The sequence below is a fragment of the Lonchura striata genome, chromosome 6 (genome assembly GCF_046129695.1).
Source record: "Lonchura striata isolate bLonStr1 chromosome 6, bLonStr1.mat, whole genome shotgun sequence".
Classification (NCBI taxonomy): Eukaryota; Metazoa; Chordata; class Aves; order Passeriformes; family Estrildidae; genus Lonchura; species Lonchura striata.
This window is the reverse complement of record NC_134608.1, coordinates 20,036,294-20,060,632: the sequence shown is the minus strand read 5'-3', so window position 1 is coordinate 20,060,632 and position 24,339 is coordinate 20,036,294. Positions and strand designations below refer to the sequence as shown.

At 37.9% G+C, this 24,339-nt stretch overlaps 1 long non-coding RNA gene across 1 annotated transcript; it reads left to right on the top strand.

Moving 5' to 3' along the window:
• Positions 1-2,264: 2,264 nt before the first annotated feature.
• Positions 2,265-14,511, top strand: LOC116183721 (uncharacterized). Its single transcript, XR_004148396.2, has 3 exons — positions 2,265-2,374; positions 9,530-9,581; positions 14,269-14,511. It is a non-coding gene; the product is annotated as an uncharacterized LOC116183721 (long non-coding RNA).
• Positions 14,512-24,339: the final 9,828 nt, after the last annotated feature.

Genomic DNA, 24,339 nt, shown 5'->3' with positions numbered 1-24,339 from the left:
CTTCCTGATATTATGCTGGCTTCTGGGCTTCTAATAGTTATCAAATTGAAGTGTGCTCAGATTCAAAGCTCCTAGCCTTTGCAAAAGGGAGAAAAACTCATCAAGCTACCCTTTTAATGGAAAAATAGAGACTTCAGTTGTCCCATGGCCAAATATTTAATTTAACATAGTGAAACCTATAAAGACAGAATATTGTATGCATTTCTCATTTGATGGGAGCTTTGCCAGAGATTCAGAAACATAAAGTTTGTCCCTTGGTTTATCTTTAGGAGGTGATATTTTAGGATGTGTGAAAAAGACTGATGGTTTCACAAACCCTGAAGTAGCAGGTTTAATGTCATATATTAACAAGTCTTGTTTCACTTAATAAATCTATTGAAGTTTCTATTAATTTTTTCCTGAAATGTGATTGTAAGGAGACGTTTTCTTATTTTCCTTACTGTTACACAGGGTTAGGTGAGCTCTTCTGTGGGTGGTTTATCCACTTTAAATTGCTAAACAGAGCTTAACAGTGATATCTTCAGGCAATGTGTTCTATCACAAATGGGATCACAAAATTTCTTTTCTCTCATGTTGCCTGCCATAATTTGCCCAGAGTCACAAAGATGAAAAGCGAAAGTAGTCTGTAAAATTACCTTATTGAAGTAGTTTGTAAGGACAGAAATGTCCTTATGCATTAAAAGCATTTAATTTGTCACAGAGAGTTTCTTTCGCAATTCTAGCTTTGATAAAACAGTCAGGTTTATTAAAAGTGGCACTTCTGTGGTTTTGCTAAGATTCCTCAATTGCTGCTTTTTTTTTTTTTTTTGGCTTTCTGCTATATCATATATCTGCCATATGTGAAATATTTAGTGTCACAGTGATCCCACTAGTTTGGAAATGGGATATGAAGTTCTTCAGACCCTGACTCTCTATGTCTATGAATCCACTTTTGTAACCTAATGTTGCTACATGACAGCCTTTCAGTGACCTGTATGAAAGAGGTGGCTTAAATCAGAACCACAGCTAGTTGGCTGATAAAAGGATTGCATCAACCATTAGAATGCCATTTAGCAGAATGCCCAGCTGAGAACTTAATGCCAAACAGAAAGGTCAACTTCTGTTTCACTTTCTATACTCTTTATAAGCAAAATGCCAATTGCAATGAAAGGTCGCAGAGCCATTTCCAACCTGGTGTTTCTTTGAGGTGAGAGTGGCTGCTAATGAGGCACATTTCATTGGTTTTGCATCACTCAGAAAATGGTTATAAAGCAGTTTGGGTTTACATGGATGTACTGTCAAATGTAGATCTGTTTCTGAAGCCTTCAACTACTTAAATCTGTGACAAGATGAATTAAATTTGTACTGATGTTTAGGGGTGCTTTACGGAAAGCTATACAGTTTGCTGTCGCATCAGGGCTGGTATGACCAATATCTTCTAGTGAGCAGAAGTTTTGTGTTACTGATGCTTGGAAACAAAACAAAGAAGGAGGATGCCTGTTTCAATAACCATTTTTTTTTTTTCCAAGCAGTGAAGGATGAGTGTATCACTATATCAGTTACAGGAGTATGTGAGTATTTCACAAATTTGTTCAATACAGTAGAGGTGAATTTCTTATCTCCATGGTAAAAGATTATTCCCAATGAGTGGCAATGTTCACTGCAAAGTGCTGCTGTTGTTCACACTTGTTTATATGGCAGATTTTGTTGACTTTCTTGTTCAGCATAGTAAGCTTTCTTTAACAAGCCTTAAACACTGCTCAGAGCTGTCAAAGGAGACTAATGATAGTAAACAATACTGAATTGATAGTAGAAGTATGTAAAAATGAAATTGGAAACTCATTAGAAGATTTTATATTCAGTTTTTAAATGAAAAATCAGACCTTAAAGATTAGTCATATTTCTGGGTAATAGCTAATGGGCAAATGCAGAAAGGCTTGTGGAGAAATTATTGCTTGTTGAGACATTTCTAGTCTCAGCTTATTTAAGGAGTGGAAAGTTCATGTTAGCGACTAAACCTTCGTTTGTTCTTCCCTAGCTTAAATCAGGAATTTTACTGAATTCTTCTCTTCATGAACCTTGGGCTTGCTCCCAAGTCCAATAGCAAATAAATGCACCACTAGCTTGCCATGGACTGATTACAAACAATTCTGTTTTGGATCCAAGAATACACAGAGTTCCTGAAAAAAAAAAGGTGTTTGTTTGTTTGTTTGTTTGTTTTTGTGTGTGTGTTTGTTCATTAGAAGAAAGGCAGTGTTATTGTATATATACCACAGGAACCCCAGGCTGCCTGAAGAAGGGACATGCCAACTTCACTGCTTGATTTGGAAAAATGTTGGGAAGGGATTCTGCAAAAAGCATCTACCCTGTTCAGTAATACAGGCTGCTCTATCATGTGAGTACCTTGCTAGGCATGTCATTCCTGCTGCATTTTCATTGCTCCCCTCATAAGAATGGCCTTGAACATGGGAGAGAGGAAATGGATAACTGCTTGCTTTTTACTGGAATAGGATAAAAATGTTTTCTAATGTTTAAAATACATATTGGAACACATTTCTCACCAGCTCCAGCCTCACAAGCCACAGCTAGCTCTGTTTTCTGAGCTTTTCAAATGCTACAGCTGTCCTGTTTTCAATTACAGGCTATACATGTGCAAGCAGAATGTACAGTGGATAAAACTTTATACTTCTAATATGAATTGCATGCATTGACTAGATAATGCTATTGAATCAGAGACAGTAGAGGGGAAAATGAGCAGAAAGCTTGGCAAAACAACACTACATCTTGCAGCACCACAACTCTGGTACAGCCTTTCTGTCTTGCTTATCAATGAATGGCTTGTGTCTTACTCTTCGTACATTGATGCTAAAAATACACTTTGTCTCTCTTGTTCTTAAATGCTGTAATAATTCATTGGAGCTCACAGGTGAGAACTATTTGTTAGGAAGCCAATTTTGCATGCTGAATAGTTCAAATAGTCTGACTTTTCTGCTAATCTTTATTCCTTTAAGGCAGACTCTGCTTCACTATAGTCAAGGTGAGAGGATGCTTGCAGGGTGGACTTTAAGGAGGGGAATGAAGAGGATCCAGTGTAGTAAGACAGCTTCCCTGTGGGGCACAGATCACCATGCATAGAAAAAGATGTGCCCTATTTTCTATGCCTTGTTTTCAGTGTCCTTTTTTCTCTCTTCACATGACACTTATATGGGCAGCATTTCTTCCTTAAAAACTGATGTAGCTACAGTTTGTGCTGATCCTCTGTCTGAGATATTAAACTGCCTGGACATTTTATTTTTGTGTAGAGTGGTTTGATTACTGAAATTCAATTATTGTCAAAATGTCTCAGCATGACATGAACCTTTGTTAGCCCCTTGTCTCCTAATGTATGTAACAACCTTTATTAGTGTTGTAATGTCTTTGATTCCTGTCTCAAATGTAATGGAATTGCCTGCCAGATGCTTGATAGGGCTGCAGAATGTCCTGGTATGTTCTCTAGGTGCTGCTGTCTTTATTAAATTGAAAGTCTTTTCCAGTTGTTCAGTAACGATCAGTTCTCTTTTGTATTATTGTTTCCCCCTGCTGCTTGCAGGCACCTGGCTTTTGTTTCTGACAAATCTCTCTTCCCTTTCTTCAATTATAAATTAATCTTTTCATTCTTCTTCATTTCATTTTATACATTTTTTTTTCTGCAATCCTGTCCTGCAATGTATGCTAAATGTATATACTTCAAAATCCTCAGTACTCAATGGAAATGTCTGAGTAGCTTCATATTTTGTTTATAATCCTTAGTTTTTGTTTTGCTTTCACTTGTTTTTAAAATCTAGTTAATGAAAAACCAAAAATCCATCTACTGAAGTTTTTAATACCTTTTAAAATTATTTATTTTATATTTGGAACAACATTTACAGTATTTACTAGGACTGGATTTCTCTTCTACCCTTTTTGTTTCCTTTCACAGTTTCAGAAGCAGGGACGCTGCTGCACATAGGTTTGTGGACTGCCTTTGTTTCTCACAAAATTTTTGTTATGAGGGTGTGTAGCTACAATATAACCACAGTTTCTGTCAGCAATCCAGATAATTAATAATATGGATAATATGAAATGCACAGAGCTTGGTGCAGTTATTGCTTGTTATGAGCTCCTCTTCTGCAATTTCTGTGCTTGTCTACATGTTGCTGAAAAATGTCATCAGTGTAAGATTATAGCTCCCAAGCAGTATATGCCTTCTTCTAAAATGTCAGATTCAGAAAAGTACTACCCCTATGTAAATCAGGAAACAAACTAAAGTTAAGATACTTTCAGACACAAACTTTTGACAACCAGGAGATATAGTGAAAATATTCTAAGTGAATCTTAGCTCTCTTCCTGAAGGTAGCAATAGTTACTGGGAGTACCTAGGTAATGTCTCATTTGTCCGTGGCAGCATACATCTGGTAAGTGAAGATGTAATAAATTATGCAAATTTTAGCTGGAGAGGGCAGTCAGAGCCATGGTTCTGACACATGGGGGTATGTGAGTCCTGTATATCTTGATTATGGACACACATTCACATTACTATTGCTGTCTTCCAGATTGCCAGTAGCATTCTTACTGTGCTCCATCCTGAGTGGGAAATCACACCTTGTTCTGCAGTCAGGGCCCACGAACAAAACAACTGGGATTTGGAGAGTCATTGTAGGCTTCTATAATTTGTGTTGTATTTTGCCTCGTGATATGAACAATCATCCTCATGTTTTCAAAGACTGTGCAAATTGTTGCGTTTTCGGACAAATCAATCCCTTTTCCATTGATTGAAAAAACTAGCAGCGGTCCATTTCAAGAAAACATGATATTTACCCAACTGAAGAAATAAAAATCAAGAAAAACAACTGAACAGGCTTGGGAAAACACAATGCTTGCAGGCCATGCTCAGAGGTCAACATACTGCATGCACACAATAGGCATTCAGGAGAAGCAGAACTTTTCTTGCTCTCTTAAACCTGTTCAATTCTTCTGGCTAAGGGATTAAGTACAAAACAATGCAGAGGTATAAACTATGCCTTTAATAGTGGTCTCACCACTGCTTCCTACAAGGGACAGGGCAGTCACAAAGACAGGCTATTGTGGAAGTCTAGCAGGGCTCTTTTATCATGGCACACCACATTCATGGCTCTTTTTGATGCTGAGACTAAGCTTGGCATTCAAAGAGGATAGGGAGTGGGCGGATATTTCCTTACCCAGGTAGTTGCTATGTGGCTTTGGGACAATGGCTTTCAGAAACATGAAAGCCCTTGCCATCACTCTGCTTTCTGACATATAGCACTTCTCTGCATTTTGGAGCACAATACTATTATTTTACAAGATACCCCAATCATCCTTCTTTCTCTATCCCAGCCTGGACTAAATGTGATCAGAAAGTCAGTGCTGCTTTTCCATTGAACTTGTTTGGTATTGGGAGCTGTTAAAGGCGCTGCTGAGGCAGGCTGGGCAGGGTAAAGTAGCAACCTGGGTTTCATCCTTGCAATTGGAATTTTGGGGGCACAAAGATGGGAAATGCTGGTGGCCCACTCTTGGTGCTGGTGTCATGGTGTCAGATGTGACAGCGGAGAACAGTAAATCCAGTGGAGATGCAGTTTCAGCACAGACCTCCCAACAAATGGGCACACATTTTTCCACCTTCAAGTACCTTGCATCACTGTCTGCCTTCTCTTTTTATGTTGTCCAAATGTGAGTGAACTGAACACCGTTTATCTCAGCAATCAACAAGAGCCTGAAATCATGTAATGCTAACATCTAAGGAAATCTTCCCAGTCATCAAGCAAATTTTGTATTTCCTTTTTTTGTCAAATTGCAACATTTTTGGTTTTCTGCTGGGAGAAAGGACTAGGTGACAAGATGCTGAGAAAATTAAAAAAAAAAAAAAACCAAACAAAAAAGCAGGGGAGAAGGGGAGTAAAATAAATATTCAGAGACCAGATAAGAGCTAGGCAAAATTGTAAAATGTGTCTTCATCTTCGGGAATAGCTGATACATCAGTTGGAATAGTCAGTGGAGTGCTGGCAGTTGGTACCAGATGGAAGAACTGAACTAGGTCCTTTGTAAAATGCAACAGTTAGTCACAGGACCTTTTAAGGGTTCAAGAATGTTTCAATGGTAGATGGGTGCTATGTAACCCTGAGGGAAAACTTGCTGTAGCATGGCCTATATAGGGTCATTCACAGCTCTGTGTGCCCAATTAAATGATGAAGCACATGTGGAGCACAGATATTCATTTGGTTTCCTTTGACAGGAATTTAGCATGCAAGCACCAAAATCACTCAGAAAAACTGAGATCAGTGACAGGCAAATGGTTGTAGATGGCAGGAAGGTGGCAGAGCTGAATCAAAGTTTTGCCTGAGCTGAAGCTGAAACACTAACGTAGGTGCACCTTAAGAAAGCATACAGATTTTGGAGTTCTTTGAAGAACAGATTTTTAATAGAAAAAGCTGCAACAACTAAGCCATGATAGGTGCTCCAGTATCCCCTTTCTAGCCACTAAAGATGATCACTACTTTTTACTGACTAATGCTGAAAAATTTCAGCTTGCTGCCTTTCTGTTCTCTCCTGCTTCTTTGTGGTATTCATTATACCTCATTTTTATAGCACTCCAGCCTGCAAACTGAAGTCTGAGATGTCTTTGTCCTGACCAAATGCAGGAGAGGGGAAGCACAAAATTTGATGTCTGATCTGCAGCATGAGAGCACAATGGTAATCTCAGTCCTGCTGGTTTGTGACATATTCAGCTGAATTGATACAGGCTCCCTCTGATTTATCATCAAAGTAGCAATGAAAATTCAGCTGACAACACATACTTTGTATTCTCTCTGGGTTTTACAAGGCTACTTCTGCAGTAGTTACTCTCACACCAAATTAAAGTAACTTGTGAAGATATAGCTTTAACAAGTGGAGCTTTTTGAGTGTTTTATCATTTATGTCTGCTTGAAATCACTCTAGTTTGTTTCTGCTCTGGAAAGAGATGGCCAGGTAACCAGACCTCTCACAGCTCCCAGGAGTGTTTCTTGTGCTTCCTGCCCATTCCTCAGCCTCAGTGAGATGCTGAACAATGTGCACGGCTTCTTTTTCCCTGGAAACACATAGACATTTTGCAGCGGATGGATGAAGGTTTCCTGCTACAGCTGTGGGACTTTCATTGACAGCTGAGATCATCTTTTATAGCTAAGGAATGATGGAAAGACATAATGTAGTCCTTCCATCAAGTAACACCACTCACACGTGCTTTCTGCAGAAGTTCACCCCTGTAGCATGACTCCAGCAATGTGTTTCATGTATTGACTGGCTTAGCATAAGGAATCTATGAATTTTGAACTCTATTTGAACATCTCTGTTTGTTTTACTTGAAAATGGATTTTAAGATTTGGAATTATGTAGAAATCTTTGTTAGAAGGCTTCCTTGTTTAGAAATGGATGGAGGGGGGAAAATAGGAGAAAGTTGTCTTGAGGACAAATAAACCAATATGTTCAGGGTTGTAAATTGTGTAATTTTTAAAAAAGAGATTTAAACTTCTAATATGTATTTATATGTATTAACACTGGAAGAGGATGTATTAGAAAAAGGAAAGTATTTCCTCATATATACACAGGATACAATTATGTCTCTGCCTAGGCTATGTTTCTGCAACAAGTTTGAAACAATTGGCAAAGTCTCTCCCCAGAAGTCTCTCATGCCAGAAATGTCTAGAACACAAAGGTTTTTAAAGCTGTGCTCTCAAGTAGTATGATCAGTATTTTGAGTTGTATGTTTATTTTGAGAATATACTGTTCTGTGTTTACATGAGGATCATCAGGGAAGTTTCCCAGGAATATCACTGAAAATCCTTATTTTTCCTTTGTTGATAGTACACATGATCACATGAAACCATTGAGAATTAGAAATTTCCTCTGGATGGCCTGCACAGTTACAGTTGCTGTCAGCAGAATACTTTGTTTTTACTTTAAAGCATTTTCTCTCTGCCTTTTTTAAATTCTGTGTTTTTTCTTCATGTTCAACCACAAATTGAATCAAAGGATTCCGGTAATGCTTGTCCTCATTATACTGGGTAGGTCTCATCTTGTTGCATTTACAAAACCCTGGAGACATCTATGTTGTGTTTTCTCCTAGAAACAGATATAAATGAAAAACCTAGGAGGTGTTCTGTTGATGATTGTCTGTTCATCATAAAGACATATATAGCCAACAATTTCAGAAGTAGGCCTTTCAATTAGATGGGCTGAATCCTAAAACTGGGGATTACTCCTTCAACTGATACTGTTGCTGATCTAGAAGATAGTGTTGTGTTGTACAGGCAGCAGGCAGGTTGATTTTATTTGTCTTTTTTTTTTGAGCTCTACCACTGGCCTCTTGTACAACTATGGGACCCTCACTTTACTATGTCTACCTCTTTCCCTTAAACTCCTTCCCATTTCCTTTAGGCTGCAGTATCTTCAGGGCTGGAATTGTTTCTGGGACTCAAGAGCAGGTTGCATACTTAGTTCTTGTCTTCTGTTTGGTCCTCCAGTGACCTACATTATGAGCAGAGCAATCTGGACATGTTTGCTTGCAAACATGTTTTACTCAGCAAGCACCTCCAGTCTTGCAACATGTCTGGCAAAGATTGTTTGCTGAACATCCTAAAGCTTCTTAGCACCTTCTGTTTCCTCACCTGATGCAGTCTGTTGAGGAATCCATCCAGCGCAGGTATTTGGGTTTGCAGCTGCAGTGTGAGCTGCACTTGAGCTCTGGGTGGTGGGAGTTGAGGCGAGAGGCCATGAACTGGTGCTGACCCTCTGCATAACAAGGGGCCCAGGGACCCCTGGCCAGCCAGGTCACCAGACACTCATGGAGCTGATGTCCCCAGACTTTTGTGTGCACAGTCTGTGAGGGTATAAAAAGCCAGGGCTTCCTTTGTTTGGGGTCCCTCCTCAGAGGTACCTAGCTTGAGCTGTCACTTTGTGGTTGCACCATGATGAAGTTATTTTAAGGACTGAGATATGTGAGGCTCTGGTCTGGGAAACCTGAGGTCGAGTGAGTAAGGAAAGCTGATCTGACTCATTGTATGAGTGTGAGGTGTTGTGGCTGTTGCTGGGATTTTAGTCCCAGCTCAGGTGTTGTGAGTGTGACTGCCAGAGTCACACTCCGGCTCCCAGATGGTCAGACAGGGAGGTTTCCTGAACACAATCTGCTCTCCATCTCTTTCTCTTGCTTTAGGCAATCTGGGGTTTCCTGCTGGCTTCTCTTGGACTCACCAGACAAAACATTCATGAAAGTTTCAGAATAACCACCTTTAAAAAACTAACTTTGAAACCATTTTCAAATTCCAGCTTGAATGGTATTACTTCCCATAAGGAGCAAACACCCAAACCAAATAAATAAGTAGGCAGCTCGTAAAAGGGCTCTGTTTCAGCAAATTATTTATGAAAGCATTAATAAAGCTCAGCTACCATCTTCACTTGGGCTTATTAGTTGTTTTCTGACTGCATAATAATGTACATTCTTCTTTTGACAAATCAGACATCCCTGGTTCTTTCCCCTTAGGTTGCATTTTCTTTAATAATGCTTTCAGATGTCAGCTGAGCCAAGTTTTCAGGTAGGTACAATGACACAGTGGTGTACTACAGTAAATTCCCCGAGCTTGCACTCTGTGTCTTCAGTACATTGGATGCAATGAACCTTGGGGGCCTTTATGTTTATGATAGCAATAAATTCACCTAGTGAGATGAAGACTTATTTTACAACTCATCCTTTTGATGATAGTAGTCCTGCATAGTGCAAAGCCAATGAAACTAGGCATGCTTATACAGTACAAAGTTTGAAAAAGGAGAAGAAAACAATGTGATTGCTGTGGAAAGAAACCAAGCTTTTCACCTGTCCAAAAGCATCAGAGGAAAAAGGATTTAACCATATGACCACTCTTTGGAATCTGAATCTGGCAAAGGAGAGTACCAAAGGACAGGACTCAAAGCCCTCACAAGCTAAAAGTGTATCTTGTATGAGCTGTAGTGTAGCATTAGGGTCCTTTTGAGCACTCTCTGTCAAGAATTAAGACCCTGATTAAAGAAAATAACAGATAAGCAAAAGTGTCTCCCAGCCTTCTTAACAAAATATGGCATGCTGAGATGAAACCTAAGGTCAGGTTTGCTGTCACAACACTTATCTTAGTTATCCATTATGGAATTTCTTTGGGCCAGGGCAGATCAAATCTAAACCACTTTATTGGCTAAGGTCTTTACAGGAATTTCATTTTGTTCTTTCTTTCTAGCCATAGAGTTTGGCTTCAACCAACAAAATTAAAAAGAAAAAAAATTCTCTTGTAAGTGAGGATTTTCTTTTCTGGTAGGAAAAAATACCCATCTAATGAGAAACATTTCTATGCTGATTATTAGTTGACCACATTTTTTGACAGCTAGGTTATATGCCATGCCAATAGTGAATGTGTGAGTGTCACCTTTAAATATGGTATTGTCAGTTTGCCACTGAAAAAAGTAGAAAGTGTGGGAAACAGCAAATTCACTACTTTAAAAGCTCAGTGACAGGGTAAGCCATTTGCAGAAATCTAAGATCCAAAATTACTTGTGGTTTCATTCAGTTTCTGTTACAGGCAGGATTTCCCCACACATTTATTCATCATAAATAATGATTTGAATTATTCTTCTTGCAAATTGTCTAAATTATACCTAGCAGATTTCATGGAAATATGGCCCCTTTTGCACCATGTCTAATGCTAAATATCAGAAGAACCCTTCAGATTCCAGAATGTTTTGTGTCACTAAGTGCATTTAAAGGATTTATTGAAAGAGCAGATGGGGTATGGGAAAGGCAGGCAGCTTACATTACTGAATGCCCTACTGTCCTGAGCCTATTTCTCCATAGCTTTGACTCTTGGAAAAGATACTTAATTCTTTTCTCCTTCACTATCTACAGTCAGGTTTGATTTATGTAATGAATGCATAGTACAATATGAATGTCTTAACAGTGTTGAAAACTGAAAAATCATGCATAGATCTGCAAGTTCTGCTTTCTCAGGTCTGTGGAGAATGAACTTAATTGTGGATGTCTGAGGTAGCAGGACACATACGGTTTGTATCATTAGTATGTTACAAGAATACTGTTTTTAAAGGATTAATTCCCTAGTTTAAACAATGCAGAGAAAAGTCTTTACCACAACAAATGGCAAATTCATTACAGAAAGTGCCTGAAGAGCATGATCTGTTTAGCTGAACCAAAAATAGACTGAGAAGAGACTTTATTGAAAGACATCAGTACTTTCAAAAGTCATAATTACTAAATAATAATGTCCTCATTAATCTAGCAGGGAAAGACATGAAGAAAATGAATAGCTGGATTTTTCATCTAAAGAAATTAAAATTAAGAATCAGTACCTCATTTCTAAGAGTGAGATTGATTAACCATTGGAAGAAATATTAAGGGATATGGAGTCCTTATTTCTTGAAGCCTCTGAATAAAGATAGAGCAATACAAAACATATATTTCAGTGAAAAAGAAAAAAAAAGCCTACTCAGTACACAGGTGATGGTAAAATTTTAGGGCATGTATTACACAGAAGGTTAGACAAGGTTCTGATAGCCATTTCTAGTCTTAAATGTCTGAATGAAAGCAGTCCAAGGGAGAGAGCTGATTCTCAGTGTTTTCAAACCCTGAATAAATTGTTAACATTTATCACCCTGCCTGGGATTTCAGCTTTATGCTTGTGCAACACAAAAACATGAAATCCAGAGCACTCAAACAGCAGTTGCTTTATATGGATGGCAGGCAAAGTTTTATCATCTAGCTCTAGGCTGCTGTTGTACCTTGGAAAAAAAATGTCTGCTCTGGAAAACACTGGATCTCATCTACTTTATGCAAAAAAGAACAAGGAGGAAGAAAATATATACACATAAACACACTCCCTATCTGATAAGAAATGTGCCTGCATATTCATGAGATAGGTACATTCAAGCCCCTATAGACATGGAATTTGATTAACATGCAGTTTGTGTATCACTTGATGGAAATTGACATTCCCTAGAAATTAGATGTGAAAAACCATTATCTGGAGACCCCACACATTTATATGCATTATTGAGTAAATGTACAGATGGACAGATCATGTAGGGAGAGACTTTGTTTGAAGTTGTCCAAGGGTATGTAAAGGAGAGGAACGACATAGTGTTTTTGGCACTGAGCATTGAAAGATTAGACTAATGGAAGCTTTATCAAGTTGTATCCTTGCAAGGGGTACAATGGGATGGTAGAACAGCAGCAGCTTCACTGATTGATCAGCTATACCTGAGCTAGACTTTGATAAAGTTCAGCACAACATTACAGGGTGAATTCCTCAAAAAAGGTCTAATCATATACAGTAGACAATTTTAAGGAGAGGATACTGATGAGTTTCTAGCAATGAATCATAAATAGACCTGATGCAAGAAAGTGATGAATGGAGAGATCAGCAGAAGTGGGGCACTGGTCTGTAGTAGGACTGAATTTCTAGAAAATTACATATTTATGTGTGAACTGAACTTTATGTGTAATACCTGGAAATCTGTGGCTAAATGCATGCTTAGAAAACAGGGATAGGCTTATGAATGTGTTTTAACTACTGAGAAAAGCTGTAGTCTGACAAGTAAAAGATTTAAGTACTGGGCTGTTTGTGTGAGATAGTGATGGTTATGTCTCCTTTATTAAGCAAACCTTGTATAAAACTTGAGCTTTAAAAAGTTTTTTAGCTATTTCAGAGACCAAAATAATGCCAGTTACTTATCTTGTACTTTGGTTACTCAGTTTTAGTATTTTCTGGGGGAATACAATGAATTTTGTCCATTTGATGACCAGTGAGGGATGCCACCAATTACAGACACTTGTCACTTCTATAGCTGTATAACTTTTGTGAATCACATCCTTCTCAGTGCTCAGATACTTGTGTGAGTGGTTGAGTTTCAAGAACTTGGGTGAAAATTACCTTGTTTTTATTTTCTTTCTTGTCACAGTGACATTTTGCTAAAGTCATTGGTGGTGTCAAGAGCTCTATAAGAATGTAGGAGATGAGAGAAGGCTTACCCTTGTATTTTTGTCACTGCTTTTCTCAGGATAATTTCACCCTGTTAGCCTAGTTTTAATTTCATTTAGCTCTGCTCACTTGCATGGAAATGTTTCTGGCTCAAAATAAGGAACTGTCTCAAATGCACTGGTACAAACATATATTTCTTTTCATGGTCTGGTCTAAAGTGCATTTGAAAAAAAAAATGTCATAGCAGGTAGCACTATGTCTTTTAAAATTCAAAGGTTAGGTCAGAGGGAGTGTTTTGTCTCTATCCAATTTTATAAGGTTTTCCCAATAAGTTCCTTTTCATCTTGGAGTACAAGAGGGCTGGAGGGAACCTGGCAGAAAGCTGGAAAATGTTCATCCAGTGATTTCAAATGTCTTTCTAGAAGCAAGTAAAAATACCACAAAGGGAAATGTACCCCACTGTTAGAAATACTATGAGCAAAGTGCAACAGAGGGATCACCATCCAAGGCAAGCAAGACACTTCAGAGTGCAGGCAGCAGGTGACTGGTCAGCATGATTGAAAAAATTGGTTTAGTAGAGGCAAGATATACAAAACAAAAAAATTAACAGCTCAACTACTTGGAGATTTACTCAGCATGCAGCACCACAACAGAATAGAATTTAATTCCCTGTATTTACAGAGGGACCAGAATTCTGGTCTTAAATTGTTAAGAGCCCATTAATGTTTTAATGCAGGTGAAAATGTACAGCTGCCTGAGATGAAATCCCCATTGCATAGGGTAAAATCATTTTATAATCCCCTGCAAACAAAACAGAACAAAAGCTAGTAAGATTATTTCTTTTTTTTACTCTCTCTCCTCACTCTTTTTTCTTACTAAGAAGGGAGTACACAGTGAATAACAAGTGTTTAAGTCATGCATATTGTTTTCTGTGTTGTCTCAAGCATCAATGCTATGGATGCATATGGTATGAATGTTAAAAAGTGCAACTGGATATTTTTTCCTTGAGATTTTGACTATTCCATGTTAGAAGGCATTGTATTAATGTGTACACTGTGACTTCCTGATTGCAACCTTGCAAGCAAGAGGGCAGTCTAATGAACTGCTTTTCAGCCATAGCTCTGGTTTATTAATCTGCTGTGTGCTACTGGCCCTGTGCTGGTTCTGCATATGTGTTTGGGCAGCCATTCTGTGACCCGGGCTGGAAAACTGATTTCACTTGCAAAAGAGTAACACTAGTAAGAGTATAATGATTATTTTCTCCTAGGTTACCTATCAGCTGGACCAGACTTCCTGCTTCTTTGCAACTTGATTACATAAATGTTTTTAGCACTGTTACCTGAAGGATAATTCAAGAACAGGAAGAAAAGCAGAGGTTACTGGAGCCAGCTTAAACAACAATGCTATTGGGATGGCCAACCCAATCTAGAAAAGGAAACCTGCTCTTACTACTAATCCTTTGTGAAAGTCTACATCTGTCCACTGGAAAAAATTAAATTATCTAGTATGAAAAAAAAAAAAAAATGGAAAACTTTAAGGTGAGTGCTGAGGAAGCTTCATGCTAATGCTGCTATGTAGTATTTATAGCAGATGGGAGGCAGCAGAGCTGTGATGGAGCATCACTCATGATAGCAGTGCTGGCCAGCATTTGCAGATTCAAGAGGGAGTGACCAGTCTGTACAGTGATGTCTTCTCATTGCAGTCATTGTTGGTAATCTTTCCAGCTGAAAGCAGCTGCTGTAACAGAACCAGGCAGATCTTAGCCATCAACCATTTAAGACAATAACAACTCCAATGCTGAATGTGCTGCCTGAGTCACCCTTATTAAAATTGTACTTCACCCTGTTAATAGAGCAAATGTAAAGGTGTTGGAAATAACATACAAATGTGACAGCAGTTGTGAGTGGTAGAAGTCTTCATGGGACATGATATTCCCAAACCATTCATTCAGTCCTCTTTTCCTTCCACATGGCTTAAAGGGAATAGAGAACCACCACTCTGAAAATTTGGTCTCACATGCAGACTTGCTGCACAGCTTGCCACAGGAGTCAGATCTCTAAAACACAGCTGATATTGCAGAGACTTGAGCCACAGACATTTTGGCAAAGAGATTTGTTTTTAGGGCATCCTTAGTGACTTTGTTCTGTATCTCCCCTCCCCTCCCCTCCCCTTCCCTTCCCCTCCCCTAGTTTTCTTTTTTCCTTTTAAACTTGTAAATTCACATGCAATTACAGACTTACCAGATGCTTCAGCTTAACAAGAAATGCTGCTGAAGGCTGTGGAAAGACCTCAAGCTTTGGTAATATTGTAAATCTTGATTTCTTCTGAAGTGGCATGTTTGGGGTCAGTCTTTTCAAATAAACCTTGAACTAGCAGGATAAGATAAGAACTAGAAGAAAGGGTTGCAGTTTGCTTTGAACATTAGTAAATACAAAATGAATTGAACAGGCTTGGACTCTTTAAACTTTGTATCCAAATCCTGTATTGTTGAGAAAATTTTCACATCATGAAAATATCCAACTTTTGTGTGTCACTTTTGCACAGCTGGTAAAGCAGCAGCTTTCATGTCCATGAAGGAGGGGATCAGGTTATATTATACTGGAACTGTAATATAAAGCTTATATTAATTTTCTTATTTTATCTGTATGAATAATTAATGCTTTAATTTTCATATATTCACATAAGTAAATTAGAATTTCTTATTCCAATATAATAATTTCCAGCAAAATAAGTATTCTGCAGGGATTTGCATTGAATTAATTTCCTTCTTGTGTTGTTATAAATATTTAGAAATTGTGTGTAGGTGGATCTCTTATGGTTAAAGATGTCCTCTAGACCTCTCAGTGGCATTATTTTCTAGTAATTCTTTGAATCATTTGTTAAACCATTAGCTTTGTCTCTCCTAGCCAATTGCAGTAGTGGCTTAACTGTAAAAATAGCAAAACCCCTTTCTTAAAACAGCAATTTTTGTTAGATTGCATTAATAGTAATACAGCTCATACTTGGTATTAGTGCTGGCAACTTCCATTTGAACATCTCAGAGCACTTACAGAATGTCAGCTGATTCATACTATCCACTTTCATGGCAAAATATATTTTCTATTAATGTCAATTCTCATCTTGAGTTTTGAGCGAACCTTTTTTTTGCAATTGAAGCATGGGAATTAATCAGTTTATCCTAAGGAACAGGAGCCCAGAATATAACACAAGCGTTTTCATTTGACACAGGGATCAGAAGGTCTTTAATGCCTCCTCTGTGGAATATTGTGAAATTATTGATGTGAAATATTGCAGTACAGAGCAGGAGTTTGGATGGTCACAGGAGGTCAGATTGTTATCCCATGGAAGGGGAAACCCTTTCATTTTACAGATTTCTCAAACACAAAATATGCAATTGAAAACTTAAACTTAACAGAATGCTGCTTTTCCCTTTCTATAGGGGCTACTGTAATATTTCTAGCAGCTCTGAAATGTGATTGTGTACTCCCATTTAAAAATGTCATATTCATAGGTCATTCAATGCTAATGCTGTACATTTAACTACTATATAAATTCTTGTGTTTAATCTAGGCTAGTTTTGAATACCACAAAGGAAGCAATCATATAAATAAACCCATATTAATACAATAATTGGGTGACATTAAAAGCAGTGACCTTCAAAAGGCGTTTAAGGATTTGCCAGGATTAGTTGTGTGTGTGCTTGGAGAAGGAATTGCAGACCAGGATTCCTGGCTTCTTTCATGACTCAGGCACTGGCACATCACTTCCTGCCAACTTGTGACAGTGTCCATTGGACAGTCTGCACATCTGTGTATTCCGTGGGGGCTCAGTTGTTGGTACTGTTTGTTCAATGACTGCAGATACATAGTCCTTTTAACACAGAAAATATGTATCCTATTCTGGTGAAAACACAAAGAAATATCACCATTAAAATCTTAGCAAAATGCTATATGAAAACAAGTAGTATTAGCTTGCCTAAAACAGTTTGAAAGTATTTGTCACATTAATAATTTACTGATAATTGCAGATAATTTTGGGGAGATTTTAATCTAATCATATATAATTGAAAATAATGAGTTTGTTCATAATGAAGTAATAGCTGAAATGCTCATTAACTTGTTGGACCAAAGTCGTATCAATTTTAGATATAGACACAATGGTGATAGTTCTAGGAGGCTTTCCATTTCTTCCAAATCTCACCTGACCTAATTACTATGGACTAAACATTTGCTCACATTTGAGGTCTCATTTATTCCAAAATAAAAGAACGAAGCCATTGAGATGTTCTATAACTCCATATTTGTGAGATCAAATATTTTTGTTCAGAACAACTGAAATTTGAACATAGTTTTTTTTTCTTTCCTCGGTGCTGTTATCTTTTTCTTAAATGCTTAATGTAATGACATCATTTAGACAAAAGGGAGTATTGTATGTATTACAATTCTTGTAAAGATGCATAAACTCATTAAATTTTTCTATAGCTCTAGAATATGTCTACAGGTATCTGTGAATATTTAATGCACAAAACATTTTTTAAATCACTATATACAACAGAACAGAATTATTGCAAGTTTAAATCTCTGATTCTTCAGTGAGTAGAACTGCAGCCTGGTATTGTGGTACTACATAGTTTATGACCTAATTTTATGTACTTTAATATTCTTAGTTCTTCTAACTTTGTTTACTGCCCTGAATAAAATTATATGATCCATAGAAAAGATTAGGGAACAGAAAGCTCAGTAATGGAAGTTTTGTGTATCTGCTATCTGAAGACATTATGATAGGGCTGAGATGATTTGAGGGAGCCTATGAACCTCTTATAAATTGTGGTAGATTTTGTGCAGTCATTCATAAAAATATACCATGGAGTTTTTCTGTAAGGATACAAAATATTTCTCTGATGGACAGTAAAATCTTTCTCTGGTGGACAGTCCAGACCATCTCTGCCAGCCAGAGACAAAAAGCCATGTTAACTCAGTGACTGACTGGGGAGGCAAATAGATTACCAGCAATGACATAAGAAAACATCTAAGCATAGAGAAAGAATCATGAAAGCTGGACCAGAATACTCATAGAATCATCACAGAATGTCTTGGGTTGGATGGAACCTTAAAGATCATCTAGTCCCTGGCAGTAGCTGTTTTTTATTATTATGTTTAATCCTTTCCAATGTCTGAATGGTACATGCTGCAGCAGTCCATCTCCATACTCTGAAACACAACTGAATTCAAAACATCCTTCTTTCTAGAAAAGCTGCCCTTAAACAGTAAAACCCCTTGGCATTAGCACCTCTCTAGGTGACCTAGACAGTTTCCTGTGAGAATGCCTTGAGATCTGGAAATAGGCAGCCTCCTGACTCCATTCAGGCTCGAGTGCTAGGGGATTTTCAGTGCACAGAAGATCTGTGAGAGCCTGTTGAGGAGCCAAGTGCAAGGAGATCTTCCAGAGCTGAGACAGGGGTCTGAAAATGTATAAATTAGTCTTGCAGTCATAAATTTCCCTATAATAATTCTGCCTAACCAGATTCTAAAATACATGGAAAATATATTTTGAAAATTATTTTCTAGTTCTATTAAGCATTAATAAACATGATAAGCAATCATAGTACCTTGGTATACACTGTCTTTCACGTGAAGAACTTTCGTATGAAGTGCCTCACAGACACTAATTAATTAAGCCTTACAACACACTTGGGATGGAAACACTTCAGGGAAGTTTATAATATCAGTTCATTTTACATTTAGATTAAACACAGCACAGAAAGGTTAAAAGATTACCCCCCAGTGACACAGCAAGTCAGAGTTACAGCAAAGAGCATGACCCCAAGACCTTGCTTGGATGTTACTCTGCTGGAACACTGGAAAATATGTATTGCAATTATACAGTTTATGGCAAGATAAATTAGCTCTGTAAATATTTATTTACACTGCAAATTTGGGGTAACAGTGATTCCTGTGATTTAGTGAAGTTCATATTGTACAGATTGAGAAACAAATGCAGAGTAGTGCAAGAACTCATTTCACATTAGCAGCACAGAAGCATGCTACTAATCCTCTACCATCCACTTCTGCAAGTGTTGCAGATGCAGCAGCAGGACTAACCTTCCTTTATGAAAAATGACTGCAGCTAGAGGGAACTGGCTCCTCTGAATTCCAACGAATGGTAAAAGTTTTTGATGATTCTACTCTCCATGTTCTTTTCATGTGACTAGCATTTAATTGTATTAGCCCAAGTCCCCTAGATGAAACTCCCAAAGGAATTGCAGTTGTGATTTAGATCTCTTTTTACCCAAACCTAATGCAAGTGGTGTGTCTTGAAATACTTAATTTCTTTTGAGTCAGCATTGGGAATTTTCTGGGGAATCCTCAGGAGACTTTGTGAAGAAGATGATTGAGTCACCATCTCTTGAGATGTTCAAGAAACGACTGGTGGTGGCACTTCATGTTATGGACTAGTTCACAAAGAGGTGATTGGTTGGACTCCATGATCTTGGAAGATTTTCAACCTAAATGATTGTGATTTTTTTCTGAAAGCAGAGTTCTAATAAAAAGACTGGAACCTTCCAAGAAGTAGAGGTCCCTCCTGGAATAAATTTTAGCTCAGTTGATTAGAGCATGGTGCTAATAACACCAGGGTCATGGGTTTAATCTCCATGTGGGCCATTCACTTAAAAGTTGGACTCGATGATCATTGTGGTTCTCTTCCAGCTCAGAATATTTTGTGCTTCTGTGAAATTCAAACACATAGTTCAGCTTCTATCTGCAAGCATGGCAGAGCAGGAGACTTCCACATTAAGTTATTTTAATCCTGTTAAATTGACATGCATTCCTATAAGTAATTCCATCATAGAAAACACTTTCTACTTCCTTGAGACCTACATTCCAAAGTCTAGAGGAAATGGATTTCTCTCTTGTTGCTAAAATAAAATAATTTTAAAAGGCCTCTGAGTGTTTTCTTCCTTTTTTGAAAAGATGGTGTGACTGGAGCTTCTTTTTACAGTATTGTGTTACTGGAATCCACATTATGCCTGGCTTTCCAGTGGAGTTTTCTACTAATGACATCAGCACCCCAAAGCACTGTTTTCTTAAGTACTCATCTTGTTTTAATTTGACCTGCCTGCATTAATGGGAGGAGGTGAGGACATAAACTCTTAATTAAAAAGGTAACAAGTTTTGAACTACATCCTGATTTCTGTTGCATGTGTGCTGTAGATAGTTGATACCATACTTCCTCAGGGCAATTGTAGGGTTGGTTAATGACAGGACAGAGGTTTGGGGTGAAAATATAAACCCATTGTTTTTCAAAGCTGATTTATTAGTCATTCATTATTGTGTAACACATTGTAAGGCCATAAATTTGCATTAATTTTTACCGATGTGACCCAATTACAGAATGAATTGAATTTCATTAAAGTGTATATGGTGGCTCTCCTTCCAGTGAAGTTCTTATTGTTGTCTGCCTTTTGTACCTTACTGAGGAAGAGGCTTGTTTCAATGAAGTCTGTAGGCTAAAGCATTTTATGTTTAGACTCAGATCTTTCCTCTCAGCTCTGTCAATGCATTTTTTTTTTCCTCTTTGTAGTCAGCCTATTGCTTTCAAGTACTAAGGGTAATCCCTTCAGCTTTCACAGACATTGTCAGCTGCTTTGATGCATGATCCACTATAACATGCAAGTGGGTCCTCATTTCAGTGTAAGAAGTTCCAGAGTTTAAACCTTAGTCTTTAGGTTTAAGGTAGTGCTGGGGGATGCACTCCCTAACTTTCAGCTCCTCCACATTGTTCCCAAATCTATGTGGTATAGCCCTTCATTTTTAATGTAGAATATGTATCTTTTGGTGGTGGTGAGTATGAAATTAGCAGAAGGATATTGAATTGAATGCCCTGAAGATGAAGTTCTTTCCTCACACATGAGAAAAGGCTAAAACAGTATATATCAGCTCAATAAACTAACAGAGAAAATTCCCTTCTGTATAAAGCAGCTACTTATATCTTTATACCCGCTTTATAAATAACTTTTGAACATGTGAGCTTTAAACTATTTTTCTGCTTTACCAGCACAGGCCATCCTAGTTAATCTGTAACCCACTTTGGGAAGGAGAAGTAAAACCAGGAAGTTTGGTTTTCTTTTGTCATTTGATTTGAGTTAGGGTATTTTAAGGGGAAATGAATGCTAAAGCTGGTGAAACCTCACCCAAGTGGTTTACCACCTAGTATTAAACTGAGTTACAGAGTGGTGATGTTGTTTGCACACAGCAAACAACTCAAGGGTTAGACATTTATACCTCAGCTGCTCTTTTCTTCTGTATCAGTTAGTGAGACTGAAGAAACTACCAATCTGTATGAAAATTGCCCAACTTCTATTGTATGACAGCCATCTTTACCTCCAGCTGGCTGCACACACTTTGCTGGAGAATGCATAGGCAAGGATTCATCACCAATTGCATTTGCTGAAGTAATCTGTTGCTCTGTAGCCTTCTGTCAAATATGCAGACTAAGTCTCATCAGCTTTAAATAAATTAGTATGAGGATTTCACCAAGAAATAGCTCTCTTATCTCTGCAAGTCTGTGAACTGTGAGAGAGAATACTGTGATTTGTATGGCAAGTTTTACCAAGGTAGCGTTAGTTTTAAGAGATGCAAATTTAGAATGATGTAAACAGACATTCATACATTAATGAAAGATTTATTATAAAGCTCTGAGGTAAATGGAAAAAGGTAGAATATGTACTTAAAATAAAACTTTTTTTACCTGAAGTTGCATTAAGGTGTGACTTAAAACAAGCTTTTTGCTCTTCATTGCTGCATACTACCAACATCACCATGTCCCTGCTTATTCACCTCAAGAGACATACGGGTGCTCCAATCCTGTGAGTGACTTCAGTTTTAAACGCTTTGATGTCAATGAGGGCAGCCCAAAAGAGGGGAGTTTACAATCAGAGGAGACTCAGTACAGAAAGTAGCAGGGCAGATTGTTTCTGTGTGTTCAGTATCTGTTCATAACTAAACCTTAGCAGGCAGCTGTATTTAGGAAGTCCAGCACTCATTCTTGCTCATTAGTTATTGTCTTTACTAAAAGAGTCAACAAGGGAGCCAATTAGTGCTGGCTGCAGCTGTGGTCTCTCTTTTTACAGATTCACCTGTTCAGCACACAGGAAAGCCAAGATGTACCTGCCCATTTCACACTCAGAACTGGCCGACTGGCAGATGATGTTAATGGTGATTGGCCTCCATTGTCCTGCTATGTATTTATAGTGAGTGTGAAAGGTGTAATAGTTATTACCATCTCTACACAGCCTTCAGAATTTATTGCTGCTGCAAAAGTGCCCCTTAGGGCTATGAACTTTTATTTATTAACCCTAAAAGAAAGAGAGTGAGCAAAGATTATGTTACCACCATCCAAGTTATCAGAAAGCCTAAATACTGCTTTGAAAGGCTGAAAGTGACAATGCTTTGATTTGAGGTCTTGCCTCATTAATTTATTTCTAAAATTCTTGAAAGAGAACTGATTAGCAGTCACAATTCTGGCGTTTCTGTGCTGGTGGACACCTGTCCAAAGAAAATGAGCCATAAATAAGGAGTTGCTTTTGCAAGGGCCACTGAAGTAACTGACAAATTTTAATGTATCTCAATTATTTTTTAAAAATAGCCTAAGATAGATTCATTTGTGACAACTAAATGTGAGACACAAACATTCCTACTGTATTTATATGTATATTGTCATGCCCTTATATTTCAGACTTTTTCTGTGTATATTGTCATGTCCTTATATTTCAGACCTCACTGTTAGATAGAATTTAGGCCTCTCCAGAGAGCTGATTCCATTTCTACTATCTTACTTTTGTGGCAAAAGCAGCGTCCCAATTTTTTGTGCCAGTGACCCTTCTTGTACATACAAACTTCTCAAGACATTAGATTTTGGTTGCTAATTATTTCTGCCTTTGTATAGTGTTGCATTTACTGAGGATGACAAAATGCCTAGAAAACTTTGAGTGAGAACTGTTTTTTCTCCCTCAATATTTCACACACCTAAAAAGAAAGTAGCAGCTCCAGTTTGTAGAGAAAAATGTATTAATGATGTTTGAACTGCAATTCTTGCAAATAAACCTGAAGTAAACCACATTAACTGATCAGAGTTGAATAAGGCTTCATTAAAACTTCTTTACTTAATTAATAGGTCATGTTGTATCTGATACACTTAAGGAATTATTCTCAGTATTTTTAAATCTCAAAACAATTAAAATATGCAACAATATGGAATTTTCTTGGATGGAAGATGAGAAAAAAATGACAAATGCTCAGCATCAATGCAAAACATGTTTTGCTTAGGGATTGAAGATTTTGAGAATGTAAGTAAAGTTAAGAAAGTAGTCTAGAGGTTTTATGTAGGCTATAGTTCATTAGGATGCTTTAAACAACATGTAAGTAATCCAGAGTACATAATCTTTCAAGCGTTTTAAGATCTCAATTTCGCAACTCTTGATGAGGAATGTTTTCAAAAATTCAGTGCCTCTTCAATCCAGTAGCTATACAAGGCAATATAAAGGACACCTCAGATTTCTATTTACATTGAAAATTTGACATTTCCAAAGTGCTGGAAAAATGCCCACACAATGTAACCAGGTGGCCAGAAGAGTGATCGTCCCACTGCGTGCAGCATTGGTGCAGCCTCACCTCAAGTACTCCGTGCAGTTCTGCAGCCCACAGTTTAAAAAGGATGTGGAAGTCTTTGAATGTGTTCAGAGAAGGGCAACAAAGCTGGTGACAGGACTGAAGGAATGCCCTGTGACATGCAGCTGGGTACACTGGTTTTGTCTACTTGGGAGGAAAGCAGGCTGAGGGACAAATTCACTGTGCTCTGGGGGATGCTGAGCTCTGCTCCCTGGTATCCTTCAGCAACATGTGTGGGAATGGGTCAAAGCTATGAAAGGGTAGGTTCAGTCAACACACTGGGAAACATTTATTTAATAGGAAAGTAAAGGCTCTTGTGGAGCCCTTACAATTGAACTGTTGTATTCTATATATTTCTCTATTTTGTTGGTTTTGATGTTTTGGGGGTTTTTTGAAAGAAAATCCACAGGAAGGACCATGTTTTTTTTTTTTGCTTCATCCACATATTTACTTTGCGCCAAAGCCAGATCCTTAGTGAAAATAGGAAACAACCTAGTGAAATGGTCCCCTCTGCCTCCTGGGGCCAATCTCTGCATCATTACTGCAGCACCAGGTTGCTGCAAGCACAGCACAAATCTTGCCTCAAACTGCCTTTTAGTGGGCTGTACATGCCAACCTTCACAATAGGCTTGATAAGACAGGCTTTCAGGGTAGGTAGTATAATTTCTGCC